Source organism: Canis lupus, chromosome 32, assembly GCF_011100685.1.
Source record: "Canis lupus familiaris isolate Mischka breed German Shepherd chromosome 32, alternate assembly UU_Cfam_GSD_1.0, whole genome shotgun sequence".
Taxonomy (NCBI): domain Eukaryota; kingdom Metazoa; phylum Chordata; class Mammalia; order Carnivora; family Canidae; genus Canis; species Canis lupus.
The window spans coordinates 13673864-13690586 of record NC_049253.1 but is presented as its reverse complement, the minus strand read 5'-3'; the positions used below and the strand labels follow the sequence as shown (position 1 = coordinate 13690586).

The 16723-nt window shown below is 36.7% G+C and overlaps 1 long non-coding RNA gene across 2 annotated transcripts in view; it reads right to left on the bottom strand.

Annotated features, from left to right (window-relative positions):
* The window catches only part of LOC111093580, a 77895-nt gene that overhangs the window by 52733 nt on the left and 8439 nt on the right, over positions 1 to 16723 (bottom strand). For both annotated transcript variants that reach the window (XR_005382735.1, XR_005382734.1), the window contains one exon: positions 14273 to 14308. This is a non-coding gene — a long non-coding RNA (uncharacterized LOC111093580). The remainder of the gene's footprint in view (positions 1 to 14272; positions 14309 to 16723) is intronic.

Genomic DNA, 16723 nt, shown 5'->3' with positions numbered 1-16723 from the left:
AATCAAATCTAAACATCTTTTGCCGTGGTTTTCACCTCTGTGTCATGTCCTCTCCTCTTCAAAATACATGAACACTGACTTATACCTCTCTAGAAATTCAAGTGGGTCATGGATTAGCAGGAAGAGTGCACAACAAACACACAGACACACACACACTTCTTGATTTATTCATCCACTTCGGTGAAAGTGAGGTCACTGCACAAATGAAAAGCAAATGCTTCATATCTCAGTATAGCTTCCTTGGCCCACACCCCAATACACTAATGACAGGGAGCCCAGTGACAATATTTTGTCCATGCTAAGCCACAATCCTTTTATAGTTGGAACTTATATCCCTATTCAGGAACACTTACATGAACAATTCCTGAACTTAATTACTCTTACAGAGACCCAGATCTCATGTACCAAAACTCAGCTTAATCCTTTTAATCCCCTGTCAGAGCATTAAGCTATTCTCATACTTTCACTTGTCCAGAAAATTTTAAGATTCATTTTTGAAACTTCTCCATTTCAGTCCCCATCCCTAGGAATTTAATTATAATTGCATTAAGTACACTATTTTAAGAAAAAATGATATCTGAACATATTGTATATAACTATACATTTTTTCCCCCAAGAATACTTTCATGTCCCTTACATCTTATAATTTTCTCCTTATTATCCTATACATGTCTTGGTAACTTTGATCTTTATTTTTTTATTGTTGACTGCTAATTTAAGTGGTCTGGACCAAGATTGTGACATAGAGGGCTCCTGAGCCTACCTCCTCCCATGAACATACCAAATCTACAGCTACATATAGAACAAATCACTCTGAAAGAAATCCAGAAACTAAATGAAAGACTACTACACATTAGTGAAGCAAGCAAAGCACCTACATCAAAACAGAGAGAGGAGAGGCTGAGACACAATTTCTCCATAAACCTCACCTCTAATGCAGCAACACACAACCAGAAGTGAAACTCCTAACTTCCAGCTTCTCCTTGAGGAGTAAGTTACACTTACATCTGGTACTCCAACATTTCAGACTTCACTTTGAGAGAAGGACCCCCAAAATATCTAGCTTTGAAAATCAGTGGGGCTTGAGTCCATGAGGTCCACAAGGCTATGGCAGACTGTGAAATAGTCCTTAACAGGCTCCCATGGACTTACTGAGTTTATCTCCCTGGGGCACAGTGCAGAAGCAGCAGACTAAAATGGGCCCAGTCATTCTGTAAAAGGGGCCCATTTTCTTATATTATAAGCTTTGGTCTGAAGGGCAGGCTTCCAATTTAGCACACATCTAGGGGCCAGAGATTAGGGTCTCTTAATCTCCAGAGACCACAGAGGTTAGCAGTTGCCATTTTCATGCTCTCACTCCGCCTCATTTCAAGTGCCAGTATCTCCCAAAAATGATTTTGTGCACATGACTCACACCCCGACTTTTATGGCTGCTAAGGGAATGCATCCCTTGATTATGTGGATCTGATGGCCAATGGGGCTTAAGTTCGAAATTTTAACAGGACAGTAGCAAACAAACAAATCAAGCAAACTACAGTCTTTAACTATCCTCCCCACCAGGCTCAGTGCAGAAGGAACAGACAGAAACACTCATCTCCCAGTCTCCCCAGAATAAAAGGTATATTTGCATATTTTGAAAGTGCTGCCTGGGAACTCTAGCTTCCAATCAGCATGAATCTGGGCACTGACTGAGATTCTCAACCTTAGAACACTGAGTGGTCTTGGCACACCCTCACCTACTGGGAGCCACTACAAATAAAGAAACTTGCTTGGACAATCAAGATTCAAGAAACAACTAAGAGTTAGGGTAGAGTTAAACAGCAAGTTTCATCTCCTGCACAAAACAACTTATTCAAGACTAGGAGAAGTCACTGTTTTATGAAATGCATAGAAACCAACACAGAGTCAAGGAAAATGAAGAAACAAAGGAATGTGTTCCAAATAAAAGAACAAGATAACCAAAGAAAAATACCTTTAATTAAATGGAGATGAATGATTTATCTGAAAAAGAGTTCAAAACAATGTTCATAATGATGTTCACGGAAGTCAGGAGAACAGTGTGTGAACAAAGTGAGAATCTCAACAGAGAGAAAACATAAGAAATACCCCCCCCCCAAAAAAAAAACAGATCTAAGGAAAACTAAATTTAAAATTTTAATAGAGGGGTTCAAAAACAGACTAGATAAAGTGAAAGAAAAGATGGGTGAAATCAAAGACTAGGCAGTGGAATTTATTCAATCAGAGAAGCAAAAAGGAAAATAATGGAAAAAAAAAATGAGGAAGAGGTAGAAAAGTCATTTGATGGAAAAATAGAAAAAAACTACCCCCCTCCAAAAAACAAAACAGAACAAAAAAAAAAAAAAAACTTCCCTAACCTGCAGAAGGCAGAGACTTCAGATCCAAGAAATCCAGAGTTCCAAATAAGGTGAACCTAATGAGATCCACACCAAGACACATAATTAAATTGTCAAAAGTTAAAGAGAATAAGAGAATCTTAAAAGTGGCAAGAGAAAAACAACTAGTTGTATATAAGGAAACCCTCACAAACCTACCAGATATTTTCAGCAGAAACAAAGAACTGAGAGAAAATCACTGCCAACCAAGAATACTCCATCTGGAAAACTGTTCTTTAAAATTGGATAAAGAGTTTTCCAGACAAATAAGAGCTGAGGGAATTCATCACCATTGTACCAGTCTTATCAGAATTATTAAAGGGATTTCCACAAGCTGAAACAATAGGATGCCAATTAGTAACAGGAAAATACATGAAAGTATAAATATTAACAATAAAATACTCTAATGTTGTAATACTAGTGAATTAACTGCTTATAAATTTAGTATGAAGGTTAAAAGACAAAAGTAGTAGGAAAAACATTTTTTAATGGATATGCAAGATGAAAAGAGGTGATGGCAACAATCAAAAACATAAAAGGTAGAAGAGAGTAAAAATGTAGAACTTTGGGGATCCCTGGGTGGCGCAGCAGTTTAGCGCCTGCCTTTGGCCCAGGGCGCGATCCTGGATATCCGGGATCGAGTCCCACGTCAGGCTCCCGGTGCATGGAGCCTGCTTCTCCCTCTGCCTGTGTCTCTGCCTCTCTCTCTCTCTCACTGTGTGCCTATCATAAAAAAAAAAAAATGTAGAACTTTAGAATGTGTTCAAACTTAAGCTCTTATTAACTAAAAATAGACATATAAATATGTTTTATGTAAGCTTCATGGTAACCACAAAGCAAAAACTTATAGTAGATACACAAAAGATAATGAGTAAGGAATCTAAGCAAACCACTAGAGAAAATCATCAAATCACAAAGGAAGAGAACAATAGAAAAAAAAAGTTACAAAACTAGAAAACAATAAACTGCCAATACTTACATATTTATTAATAACTACATTAAATGTAAGTAGACTAAATTCTTCAATCAAAACAGAGTGGATGAGTGTATTAAAAAAGCAAGACCCAACTATATATGTTGCCTACAAGAGACACTTTAGTTCTAAGGACACAGACTAGAAGTGAAAGGATGCAAAAATATATTACATTGCAAATGGAATCTGAAAGAAAGCAGGCAGAGGTAGTTACTCTTATATCAGACAAAATAGACCTTAAGCACCGTAATAAGAGACAAAGTCATTATATAATGATAAAGAAGTCAATCTGGGGAGAAAATATAACAATTGTAAATATGTATTCACCCATCATAGGAGTATATATATATATATATATATATATATATATATATATATATATATATAAAGCAAATATTAACAGACCTAAAAGAAGAAATAACCAGGAATACAATTTACACAGGGGACTTTAACACACTACTTTCATCAATGGATAGATTATCCAGTCTGAAAATCAATAAGGAAACATTGGACTTAAATACAACATTAGACAGATGGACTTAACAGACATTTCCAGAACATTCTACCCAAAAGCAGAAGAATACACATTCGTATATGGAACATTCTCCAAGATAGATCATATATCGTGCTCAAAACAAGTCTCAATAAATATAAGACCAAAACCATACCAACCATCTTTTCTAACCATAAAATGGTATGAAACTAGAAATCAATTACAAGGAGAAAATGGAAAACTCACAAATATATGGACAATACAAAGCCTCCTCCTGAGCAACTAATGGGTTGAAGAAACCAAAAGAGAAATAGAAAATACCTTGAGATACTTGAAGATGAAAATAAAACATACCAAAATGTATATGATTCAACAAAGGCAATTCTAAGAAGAATGTTCATAATAAACACCTACATTTGGAGAAAAGAAAGATCTCAAATGAACAATCTGACTTTATACTACAAGAAAGAAAGAAAAGAAAGAAAAGAAAGAAAAGAAAGAAAAGAAAGAAAAGAAAAGAAAGAAAGACCTAAATTAATAGAAGGAAGGACATATCAAATATCAGAGTGGAAATGATTGAATTAGAGATAAAAAAAAGACAACAGAAAAGTTAAACTAAACTAGTTTTTGAAAAGACAAATGAATAAAGGTGCTCCTTTAGTTAGACTAAGAAAAAAAAAAAGAGGGGACTCAGATATATTCAGAAATGAAGAAGACATTACAACTGATACCACAATATGAGGGATTGTTAGAGACTACTATTAATAAATTTATGCCAAAAATTGGACAACCTAGAAGTAAATTTCTAGAAACACACACCTACAAAAACTGAATCATGAAGAAATAGAAAATCTGAACAGATCAATTACTAGTAAAGAGATTGAATCAGTAATGGAAAAGCTCTCAACAAATTGAAGTCCAGAACAGGTGAACCTTACCAAACATTTGAAGAATTAACACCAACTGTTCTCAAAATCTTTCAAAAAATATAGAAACTCATTTTACAAGGCCATTATTATTTTGATTCCAAAACCAGACAAGGACACTACAAGAAAAGAAAATTGCAGGCCAAAATATTTGATGAACACAGATGCAAAAAACCCTCAATAAAGTATTAGCAAACTGAATTCAACAATATATTTAAACGATCATACACCATGACCATGGTGAGATGTCTTCTAGGGATGCAAATTAATCAGGGTGTAGCACAATGTGTATTAACAAATGATAGATGGTCTCTTCAACAAATGGTGCTGGGAAAACTGGAAAGCTACATGCAAAAGAATAAAACTGGTGCATTTTCTTACACCATATACCAAAATAAAGTCAAAATGGATTAAGGATCTAAATGTGAGACCTGAAATCATAAAACTCCTAGAAGAAAACATAGACAGTAATTTGACATTAGCTATAGAAACATTTTTCTAGAGGTTTCCTCAAGCAAGGTAAACAAAAGCAAAATTAAACTACTGGGACTACACCAAAATGAAAAGCTTTTGCATAGTGAAGGAATTCATCAACCAAATAGAAAGGCAACCCACTGAATAGAAGATATTTGCAAAGGATATATCTAATAAGGGCTTAATATCCAAAGTGCATGAGGAACTTGTACAACTCAACACCACAAAAAATAAGTAAATAAAATAATACAACTTAAAATGGGCAGAAGAGCTTAATAGATATTTTTCCAAAGAAGACATACAATGGCAAACAGACACATGAAAAGATGCTCAACATCCTTAATCGTCAAGGAAATGTAAATCAAAACTACAATGAGATATCACCTCACACCTGTCAGAATGGCTAACATCAAAAAGACAAGAAATAACAAGTGTTGATGAGGATGTAAACAAACAAACAAACAAACAAAGAGTGCTCACACACTGTTGGTTGGAATGCAAACTGGTGCAGCCACTGTGAAAAACAGTATGGAGTTTCCTCAAAAAATTGAAAATAGAAATACCATATGATCCAGTAATTCCACTACTGGATATTTACCCAAAGAAAATGAAACCACTAATTTAAAAGATATATGCACCCACATGTTTATTACAGCATTACTTACAATAGCCAAGTTATGGAAGCAAACCAGTGTCCATTTATAGATGAATGCTTAAAGACATGGTAAACATATACAATGAAATATTATTTACCCATAAAAAAGAATGAGATCTTGCCACTTGCAATAACATGGATGGACCTGGAGGGCATAATGCTACATGAAATAGACAAAGAAAAGCAAATAGCATATCACTTCATTTATATATGGAATTTAAGAAAGAAAACAAATTTTAAAAAGAGACAAACAGAATAGATTCTAATATACAGAGAACAAACTGGTGGTTGCCAAAGGGAAGGTAGATGGGGGGAATGGATGATAAAGGGGATTAAGAGTACGCTCATTCCAATGAGCACTAAGTAATATACAGAATTGCTAAATAATTATACATCTGAAACTAACACTGTACATTAATTATACTTTGATTAAAAAAATAAAAGGATGAAAATTGGATGATCATTTCAACAGATGCAGAAAAAGCATTTGGCAAATTTCAACATCCATGATAAAAACTCTCAACAAACCAACTATACAAGGAACATATTCCAACACAATAAAGGTCAATATAACATAAGTTCACAGCTAACATCATACTCTAACAGTGAAAAGTTCAGAGCTTTTCTTCTAAGATCATGAACAAGATGAGGATGTCTGCTCACTATTTTTTTCTTTATAGTATTAGCAGTCCTAGCCAAAGTGGTTAAAAAGATTAAAAAAAAAAAAAGATGCCACAAAACTGTTGGGACTAATAAAAAAATTCAGCAAGTTTGCAGGATACAAAAAAAAAAATCAATATAGAAAAATGAGTTGTATTTCTATATACTAATAATAAACTATCAGAAAGTGAAATTAAAAATACAATGCTATTCAATTGAATCAAATAAAATACCTGGAAATAAATTTAACCAAGGAGATGAAAGACCTGTACATTGAAAACTGCAACACATGGATGAAATAAGATATGAATAAGTGGAGATATTCAATGCTCATGGATTGGAAGGATATTAAAATGTCTGTAGTATTCAAAAATATACAGATTCAATTCAATCTTTATCAAAATTTCAATGGCATTTTTCACAGAAAGAATAAAGGATCCTAAAATTTACATAGAACTACAAAAGATCCCAAATAGCCAAAGCAATCTTGAGAAAGAACAAAACTGCAGACATCACAATTCCTGATTTCAAACTATATGACAAAGATATCCTAATCAAAACAGGATGGTATGGACATAAAACAGACATATAGATCAAGGGAACAGAATTGAAAGCCCCCAAAATTAAACCACATATATATGGTCACTTAATTTATAATAAAGGAGCCAAGAATATATACCATGAGGAAAGGTTAGTTTCTTTGATAAATGCTGTTGGGAAAACTGTACAACCACATTCAAAAGAATGAAAATGGACTATTTTATCACACACACACACAGTAAAGTGAACATAATTTAAAGACTTGAACATAAGATCTACAACCTAAAACTGCCAGTAGAAAGCATAGGTAGTAAGCTCTTTGACATTGGTCTTGGCAATGATTTTTTAAATTTGGCACCAAAAGCAACAAGAACAAAAAGAAACAAGTGGGAGGACATCAAACTAAAAAACTCCTGCACAGCAAAGGAAACCATCAACAAAATAAAAAGGCAGCCTATCGAATGGAAGAAATTATTTGCAAATCCTATCTGATAATGGCTTCATGATATATATCATACAAATAGCCAATAGTTACCTGAAAAGATGCTCACTGTCACTGATCATCAGGGGAATGCAAATCAAAAACCACAATGAAATATCACCTCACACCTTTTAGAATAGCTATTATAAAAACACAAGAAATAACAAGTGTTGGCCAGGATGTGAAGACAGAAGAACCCTTATGCACTGTTCGTGGGAATGTAAATTGGCTCAGCCTCTATGGAAACAGTGTGAAGGTTCCTCAAAAAATTAAAATAGAATTACCATAGGACCCAGGAGTCCCACTTCTGGGTATATATCTGAAGGAAATGAAATCACTATGTTGAAGAGATGTATGCACCGCCATGTTCACGGCAACATTATTTACAATAGCTAAGGCATGGAAACAACCAAAGTGCCCATTAATGGATAAATGGATAAAGAAAATGTGGTATGTGTATACACACACACACAATGGAATATTGTTCAGGGGTAAAAGAGATGGAAATCTTGCCATTTGTGACAACATGGATGGACCTCGGAGACATTATAAGTAAAAGAAGACAGAGAAAGACAAATACTGTATTATCTCACTTACATGTGGAATCTAAAAACACCAAACTCATAGAGACAGAGAAAAGATTGGTGTTGCCAGAGGCAAGAAGGGTTGGGGGTTGGGGGTGGAAGAAATGGGTAAACTGGTCAAAAGGTACAAACTTGCAGTTATAAGATTAAAAGGTACTATAGACGTAATATGTAGCATGATAATTACAGTTAACAATATGGCTTTGTATATTTGGAAGTTGCCAAGAGAATAGATCTTAAAAGTTCTCATCACAAGAAAAAATTATAACTATGTGTGGTTATTGTTGTTAATTAAACTTATTATGGTAATCATATAATATGCATATATCAAGTCATTATGTTGTACACCTAAAACTAATGCAGTATAATATGTCCAATATATCTCAATTTAACAAACTTAAGAAGTACTATTATCTGTTACATTTTCCAACTAATTACGATTAGTGTATGCAAAAGCCATTGACTTTTATATATTTTATCGCCATTTAACTTATCTTCTGTTGCTACTAATAGTTTTTCAGTTGATTAGTTGCAAATTATAGTCCTATATCTTTAGTTTTCTTTAGTCTATCTGCCAGATAAAATAAAGGACCAAAAATTATTTGTTCAGTTAAACAATAGATTAAGTATTTCCCATCCAATATTTTACAAATATCAATACTAAAAAATTATTTTGTTTTTGTGAAATTCATATTAAACTGGCTGTCCTATATTTTTATTTGCTAATTCGGGCAAATCTAGTTGCATTGCAACTACAAGTGTCATGGTAAATAATAACGATTATAGCATTGATGTACTGTTTCTGATTTTACTAGGAATACTCTATAGTGTTTCTCTACATACTTTGATGATTGCCGATTTTATAAATTCAGCGGGGTAGGAACCACTCACAAATCTGTAAACTCAATCCCAGCATAGAGCCTGCCATGCAGTTAGTTGTTCAATAGATTCTGGCTCAGTGAATGATATGCTTTATGATGTTAGCAGAGTTTGAAAAAGACAAAATTATATAGCTTAAGCTTTATTATTTTGTAGAACTATGTAGGAATGTTTAGCTTGAGTGGTAAACAAGATGAATGCGTAATCAGCTGTGAAAAAAAATATAAGAAATCAATAGCCATGAAGAGTTTAGGCTCTAGAATCAAACTGCCTGTGTTTACCTATCACCTCCATTTTTCATTCACTGCCTGATTCTGGGCAAGGTTCCTCTGAACTTCAGTTTGCACATCTATAGAATGAGAACAATGATTGCATCTACCTCATTGAGTTAATATGAGGCAAATTCATTGTAAATAATTAGCACAATGCCTGGCAGAGAGCATTTTAGGTAAATGTCACCTACTCATGTAAGTTATTATTACAGCTACTCATTCCTGAACACTCAGCAAGGGCTAGGTACTCTTCTAAACATTTTACATATAATTTCATTTTAAGTAATAAAAATAGCAACCTTCACCTTAGTGTTTACTCTCTAGAAAAACAAAGCAAATGATTAAACTTTTTTAGAAGTTGTAAGTTGGTAATAAGATTTATAAAAAAAGAAGCCAGTGATTCTCCAGTTGTGTTTCTGGGACCAGCAGCAGCGTTATTACCATGTGTGTTAATTTTCTATTGCCACTCTAACGTATTATCACCAATTTAATGATGGAAATAACAGAAATTTATTATCTCACAGTTTCTGTAGGCCAGATGTCTGGGCATAGCATGGCTCAGCTGGTCCTCTGTTAAGAGTCTCACAAGGCCAAAATCAAGGTGTCATCAGGGATGCACTTCTTTCTAGAAGTTCTGGGAATGAATCCCCTTTCCAGCTCATTCAGGTTGTTGTCAGAATTCAGTTCCATGTAGGACTGAGGTCTCTTTCCTTGGGGTGTTTGAAGCTGTTCTCAGTTTCCAGAAGCCAACCACATCCTTGGCTTACTGCCCCCTCTATCTTCAAAGCTAGCAAGGACAGAGTGAATGTTTCTCATGCTTGAACTCTCTCTGACCTCCCCTCTTGCTTTTAAGGGCTCATGTGGTTACATTGAGTCCACCCAGATAAACCAAGATAATCTCCTATTTTAAAGTCAGTTGATTAGCAACCAGAATCCCATCTGCAAAGGCTCTCCACAGCAGTTCCCAGGCTAGATTCTAATTGTATAACCAGGGGATGGGATTCCTGGTAGGACATCTTTAGAGTTTTGCCCATCACACCTGGGAACTTTTAGAAATTCAAATTCTCTGGCCCTAACCCAGCCTTACTGAATCAGGACTCAGAGTGGGGTCCACCAATCTGGGTTTTAACAAGCCCTTCAGCTGCTTCTGATTCATGCACACCAACATTTGAGAACAATTGAGGTAAGTGGAAGGATTAAAGCATATGGATTGATTTCAAAACTTAAAGCCAAGAAAATCTGTTCTCAATTTTAAAGTGAATCTCTGGAACTTACTTTAATAAATTGTTTTTAATACATGGCTATATTAATTTTATCAACTATTACTGATTCCAGTTTTATTCAACAGTGATGGATCTCAATTTAAGTTTTTTCTTTTTTTTTTAAGATTTTATTTATTCACAAGAGACACAGAGAGCGAGAAAGGCAGAGACACAGGCAGAGGGAGAAGCAGGCGCCATGCAGGGAGCCCGACGTGGGACTCGATCCTGGGACTCCAGGATCATACCCTGGGCTGAAGGTGATGCTAATCCACTGAGCCACCTGGGCTGCCCTCAATTTAAGTTTTAATGGATACAAATGAAATTTTTATTTCCAAACGAAGTTTTGCCATGTGTACCTTCTTGAAAAAGAGTCTGGTTTATGGAGGAAAGCCCTTAAACATGAGAATGATTTGTAATTAAGAACACATGAGGAGCTCCATACAGGAGCCTCAAAACCCCTTTAAATATGGTTGGGGGGGGTGTCTGAGCAGGACTTTCTAGGCATGACTTGCCGTTTATTCACTGTTTACCTCCTTCATTTGCAATTTTTAATTTCTTAACTTCTTCTGAAATATCAATTCTAGTTCTCAAATGAAATGAGATTAATGTAGAAGAAATGAGATACAAAGGGCAACAGGAAGGAGACAAAAGCGAGGTGCTTGGGTGCCTCAGTCAGTTAAGTGTCCAACTTTTGATTTCGTCTCAGGTCATGATCTTCCAGTTGTGAGATCGAGCCCCACTTCGGGCTCTGTGCTGGGTATAGAACTTATTTGGGCTTCTCTCTCTCCCTCTCCCTCTGCATCCCCCCTTTAAAAAAAAAGAAGGGAAAAATTCCTCTAGAAGATGAGTCTTCAAGTTGGTTTCCCAATTGGCTGGACTGTGTGTACAGACAGTGTGCAAATATAGACCAGAGGGGAATTATTTCCTGACTAAAATATGCTAAACAGACCCTTTTATCCTATATAACTATACTAGATAATTATATCAAATGCCCTAAAGATGTTTTTAAATGAAAGAAGAATAATGTAGTATGAAATATCTTTGCAAAAGAAATGGCAAAAGATTGACAAAGCTGCTCTTGTCTATAATAGAATGTACTTTCCTAAGTTGTAATGACTTAAATTTGCCCATTGCCTATATAAAATTTGAGGATGTGCAGTCATAGTAGGTATTAAACTTGACATAGAAATCATTATAGAGGGCAACTGCGATGGCTTAGCAGTTTAGCTCCTCCTTCCGCCCAGGGCGTGATCCTGGAGACCTGGGACCGAGTCCCACGTCAGGCTCCCTGCATGGAGCCTGCTTCTCCCTCTGCCTGTTTCTCTCTCTCTCTCTCTCTAATAAATAAATTTTAAAAATCTTTTTAAAAAAAGAAATCATTATAGAATATTTCCTTGAATTTCTTTCCATGCACCTTGAGAAACCTACCAGATCCTCAGTGACTTTGGACAATTAGTTTCTTTAATCATATCTCACACCATAGGATCCAAGTTCTGGATCAAGCTCAAAGAAAACCACATTAGGCTTCTAAGTCCACGATTATAGTTGAGCTAGTCTATCATAATTGCTGGAAACTGAAGGTTTGTGTACCCTCAGCATTCATATGTTAATCCCTAATACCCATCATCATGATATTAGGAGGTGGAGCCTTTAAAGAAGTGATTAGATCACAAGGTTAGGCTCTGGTGAATGGGATTAGTACCCTTATAAAAGAGACTCCAAATGTGAGGGCATTAAGAAGAGAGTCATCTATGAACCAGGACTCTGGCTTTCTTTCATCAGACACTGAATTTGCTGGTGCCTTGATCCTGGACTTACCAGCCTCCAGGACTCAAATAAATTTCTGTTGTTTAGAAGCATCCGGTCCATGGCATTCTGTTATAGCAGCCTGAATAACTAAGGCAATAATGGTTTGTGGGTGTTTTTTGTTGTTGTTGTTTTGTTTTTTGTTTGTTTGTTTTGCTGTTTTAAGTTTCTTAAATACGCAGGACAATTCTCTACCACCAGCCCACAAATCTCAGGAAAGAGTTCATGTAAAACTCCCAGCAGAATCAACTCTAACTCAGGGCACACATACTGGGGACTTCCAGGAATGATGGGTCAGATATCTTGTGCAAATTATTTAAACACACGATGGAGGAATGGACTCCCTTCAATTTGTTTTTTAAAAAATCCCCACTAAAGCAATCTCACAGCCAAACTTGTCACTTGAAGGGGGAGATTAACTTAAAATTATATGAAATGGTCTTTCCTGCTAACCTTTTCTTCTCCCTTGTGTGTTTCTGAAGCAGAAACAGTCACAATTCGATTTCAAGCTTAAAAAAATAAAATAAAATAAAAAGGTTCAACCTCATGGTCCTGGCATCGGACCCGGCTTATCCCGTCCCCCCGCAGGCATTTACCCGGGAGTATTGCCGTTAATGTGGCATGTCAGTAAATGGAGACTCTCAGAGTTAAGGGTTAATCAAAATAATTGAGGTGATAGCAGTTAACTCTCGGGAGAATCGGAGTCCTCATCAGAAGCTGGCTGTACATGAGAGGGGAAGAAGGAAAAAAAATGTTAAAGCCACGGCTCTTTGAGTAGAAACCTCCAGGTCCCAGCTGGCACACGGGCTCAATTAGCGGCTTTTAGCTTAGTGGAGAGTCAAGCCTCCCCAAGCCCACTGGTGCTCCAGGCATTTTATTGGCTCATTAAATAGAGGATTTTGCTTTTCAGGCCCAGCCAAATGTGATGTGCTATCCAAACAGAAAGTCTGATGAGAACGGCAATAGCTGCCACGAGTGCTTCCTTTCCCCTGCTCCGCGCTTCTCTTTTCTCCACCCACCTCCCCTACCCTTGATTAGCATCCCGGGATTCTTAGGAAAGTAAAGAGCAAGAGGCTCTACCGCAGGTTCTGCAGATTCAGAAAGATGCGAACTTAGTCGCTTAGTAGGTACGTTTTCAGCGTGGGTGTGAGATTGTCATTCAGGTATATTTCCTACCTCAAATGGCTCAGAGACCTAGAAGGTGAGGATGAGGAAGACAGACCCAGAGGACTTCGATGTTACTAAATGTCACTTCAGTGAACTAAAATGTCTAAAAGTCAGAAATCATCCATGAACTCAAGAAAATGTTGGAAAGCTGCCTAACCAGAGCTGGAAAAGTTGAAAAAGAGGGTTTGCCTCAATTACTCATCCTAATTAAGGATAACTTCTCTAGATTAATCTCATATACAACAAAAGTTCGACTCATCTTTGAAGAGTGACCTGTTTGAAAGTCCAACCCGAGGCAGGTTGGACTTCCAATGCTAAAATAATAAGCCAATAGAATGAAAGTGGGGGAGCACTGAAGAGAAATGTGCTGAAATTTCTGGATGTGATCCCAGCACACCCTGGAGGTTCCTCCTTCCCTGCACTCTTCCAGATTTTTCCTTTCTCTTTTTGAAGTAAGCAGCTTAGAAAAACTGAAAAAAATCTATCTAAAAACAATCTGCCATGCCATTTGCCATGCACATAATCCTACTAGATTATTTTTAAAAATAATAAATATTAAAACCATCCAACAGATATAAATGAAGTTGTGGTAATATTGAATGCATTCATATGGTACTGCTGGCATTCCGAAGTAATGAAACACTTAACTGGTGACATCCTGAGAGCAATCTGGTCATATGTATTAAGAAGCAAAAATATGTTTATACCTTTCGGCTGAGGGAATCCCACCTAGAAGAATTTATCTGAAAATGAATAAATACATAGAAGAAAAAGTCATATACTGAAATCCATGTAAAAATCAATCAACCAACCAACCAACCAACCAACCAAAAAACTACTGAACTCTGACTCTGTGCTAAATACTTACCCCACAAAGATGAATGGGAAATTGTCTTCAGTTACAAACTTCAACCCCTTTACTCTCTAATAGGAGAAGACGGGGACATAAAAAATTGCCATATGATGAAAAAAAAAATTGCATCACCTGAGGCATGTTACAGGTATCGTAGTTAACACAGAGGAGGTAGGAGAAGAAATAAAGGGGGGGGGGCATTTATTCCACATATATTGTAAGTGCTGCGCTAGGTTCTGAGAATAAGTAAGCAAAACAGATAGTACATGCATTGGAGATGGCCACAGTAACCAGTGGTTCCAGATGCAAAGAGTGGCGTATGGCCCCCTGAGAATGAAGTGCCCTAGTATATTTTGGGGAACTGTATGCAGCATGGTATTTCTGGAGCACAGAGTCAAGGGGTAGGGGAAAGTGAGTGAAGAGAGAAGAGAGGGCAGGCTGTGGGGAACTCGTGTGCCAAGAAGAGTGCTGAGACTCCATTCACCCTGTACTTGACAGAGCATCACTGAAGGATTTGTAGAGGAATGACAAAGTCAGATCTGCATTTTTAAAGGCGGGTTTGTCACCAGTGTAAAAAATGAGCTGGGTCAGGGCGGGCATGGGAGTGAGACCAAGTGGGAGTTTGCTCTAACAGCCTAGATGAGAAATCACAGAAACTTGAACTAGATTAGTGCCAGAGGGAACAGAGGGAAGACCAATTCAAAGGACCCGGTACAACAGGCCTCGGCATTCACCAGGGATTGGTCCTTGTAAATCACCCATCTGATGACCATGGCAGTGCCTACAGAAGTACCTGGCTTTCTCCCAAATAACTTTCCATTTCCATTTAGAGCTTCCTATCCTGTGCCTGCCTAACTACTGTAAAGTAAATAATTTTTCATTTTTTATTAGATCTTGCTCTTCCACTTGAGTAGTCTTGCACCTAAGCAGGAATGCCCACTGAAATTCTTTCATAATGATAAAGTTGGTTATGGAGCTGGCCTGAAACACTGCCAAAATGACGTGCCACTAATTCATCTATCCAAGTGATTTTCTTTAGACTGTCTTCTCTTTTTCTCTTCATTCCTGTCATTAGCAATAAGTAGTTAATATTCAGTTTTAAATAGAACTAATATTTCATAAGAAGTCAAGGCTTGTTTTTGTCACTGTAAATGCTAGGACAAATAAGGAAACACAATGCTGAAGGCAGAATGGTTTTGGCAGACAGCTCAGAGCAGCGATTTGCTTCTGCATAGTAGCCTGAAACATCCTACATTAAATTTTGCCTCAGAATGTAATGCAATAATGCTTGTAACGCAGTTAGTATTAGTATCTGGTATAGAGGGAGCATTCCAGAAGTGTTAGCAATCCAATGTAATTCCGAGTCATATGACTAATTTTTTTCAATTAATGAATATGAACCCTCCACCTCAGGCCAAAAGGATTTTAACTACAATTTCAAAATGCATAAAAATATGTTTTTAAAAGGGTTACTCAGGTATCAAAAACCATATGCTAAAAACTATAGTATCCATAAAGATGCCCAATATCAACATTAAGTGAAAAAAGTGCAAGCTGCTGATGTACATATAGCATGATCTTCTCCGGGTAAAAAATATATAAAAATTTTGTCTTAGGGAAATATCAGCCTTTACAACTCTTTGCATTTTCAAAATAAAGTGATGGAAAACTTCACAATTGTCTTAGGGAAAATACTCATGTGTTATGTCCAGGATAACTAGGTTTGTATTGCCTGACGATGTTTTCGGAGTCTTTTGCTGTCCAATGGAAGCTCTCTCCCACTGAGAGTGGCTAAGGAGGTTGGAAAGTGACATTTCAGTGGCTGTTGAAGGGATTTTATGTTCACACGCTGTGAACACATGTATTCCCAGAGTGGTGTTTTTCTTTCTTATTTTTTAATCTTTTAAGAGTTCACATGTCTGTAAAATGTCACTTAATGCCACTGGGATTCATGCAAGTTGAAGCTTCTACCCTTGGTATAAAAATAGAGGTTATTACCTACCATGAAAAAATGTGAACGGGTCATCTGAGGGATTCCCTTCCAGAGGGAAAGTAGCACATTATTGCTAATCTGTAAGAGCCAAGACTGAAACTTCCTCCAGTAGGATAGAGATGATGTGGGGCAAGAATTCTTTGAAATGTGAATGAACAGGAGCACCTAGGTAGCTCAGCAGTTGAGCCTCTGTCTTCAGCTCAGGTAGGGATCCTGAGGTCCCCGGATCAAGTCCTGCATCAGGCTCTCCACAGGGAGCCCGCTTCTCCCTCTGCCTATGTCTCTGCTGCTCTCTCTGTGTCTCTCATGAAT